Below are 1,659 nucleotides of genomic sequence, written 5' to 3'. Positions count from 1 at the left end.
ATAAGCGTTATAGGCAAAGATGGATAGTAGCTAGCAATGGAATCCAGTTTGACGAGCATTTCGACCTATTTAGGACTCGTCAGTTGGATGTACCTGCATTTCAGAGTTAATGTTCACTCTGGGACTCGAACCTAGTATCGCTCACTTCAAAACGCCATCACATTATCTACTACCGAAATGATATATCATACATATATACAAACAAATAGACAACTGATTTTAGTATTGTTTGTTTGAATCTTCCCATCGATGTGTTAGGACTACAATTGGTCAGTCTCTAATTGGCATATGTGCATACTGTGCGTATTGCCTCGATATAGCCTTAATTCACAAGCATTGTATGCAAAGATGAATAGTGACTAACAGTGGAATCCAGGTTGACGCGCGTTTCGTCCTATTTGGGACTCATCATCTGGATGTACCTGCATCACAGAGTTGATGTTCATATCAACTCTGGATTCCACTGCTAGTCACTATCCATCTTTGCTTACAAATAGACAACTGATTTAAAAATTATCTGTGTACAAATTTTCATTTAAATAAACAAAAACTAATTCAATCTATTATGTCTAGACTATATAAGATAGTCAACTTTCTCTATGATTGTATTCAGGTTGTCGGCTAGTCAACATATTGAAATAAACAATATTGATAATAGAATGAAAGAGAAAATATTCATTCTAATGTGTTAACCTTATGATAAGAATTAATATTGAAGATATTTTCATATACTGCTGCTCAGTGGTCTAGTGGTTAAGCGCTTGGACACGAGACTGATAGGTCCCAGGTTCGAATCTTCTTCGGGGCGGGATCGTGGATGCGCACTGCCACTGAGGAGTCTCGCAATAGGACGAAACGGCTATCCAGTGTTTCTAGGGTTTTCCATGGTAGTCTAGCTTCCATTGACTCATGATTTCAACTATATAAAATACTGCAATTGTTAGAGATTCAATTATTGAATTCGTATATTCGGATTTAAGTTGAATCTCCGTATGTGTGTGTGTGTGTGAAAGAGAGATAGAGAAAGAGAAGAGACAATTAAGGCAAATGATTCAATTCAGTTGACTGAATTAAGGTAGTATATCAAACTAGATTCACACAAACTACACTTTTAATCTTTGAAGGTCAAGAGGTTATTGGGGTTTAAAATGTAGGAGAATTGAAAAGAAAATAATTGGAATAAGAAAATATCACCAAAACAAATATTGCCTTTGGGATTTATATTGGGGAAAGAAAAAGTGGTTAATAATGTGACTCACAATTAACCATACCAGATAAATGGTCATTAAAAGTCAACGAATCAATTAGGATTATAAAATGAAATAGGTAACTATTGATAATGTCTCCAATCTCTCAGTGGGGAGGGGGATAAATACTTATTACAAATAGTCGATAATCATTCTGTCTACTCAGTTTAAGGTTAAAAGAAAGATACAAAATTTAGAAATTGAGATTTAACACAACTTGCCTTCAAATGCCCTAGTACGACCGATAGTGGGGAGAGTCCGCTCTCCCTCTCCAAATGCTCTCACATGACTACGAGTATATAACCTCTGACAGGGAAGTCCTGCTCACTGCCTTCTCGCATCAAGGGTGTTGTCTACGAAATTGAGAGGACGAAAAACGAGTTTCTGGCGCTTTAACCAAGTTAGTGGACAC

General features: G+C 36.6%; 1 non-coding gene across 1 annotated transcript; it reads right to left on the bottom strand.

The window, feature by feature from the left end:
* Nucleotides 1-1,591: 1,591 nt before the first annotated feature.
* Smp_tRNA_00002_Gln.1 lies at nucleotides 1,592-1,659 on the bottom strand. Its single transcript has one exon. It is a non-coding gene (tRNA).

Source organism: Schistosoma mansoni, chromosome 4 (assembly GCF_000237925.1).
Source record: "Schistosoma mansoni strain Puerto Rico chromosome 4, complete genome".
Taxonomy (NCBI): domain Eukaryota; kingdom Metazoa; phylum Platyhelminthes; class Trematoda; order Strigeidida; family Schistosomatidae; genus Schistosoma; species Schistosoma mansoni.
This window is presented reverse-complemented; position numbering and strand designations above follow the sequence as displayed.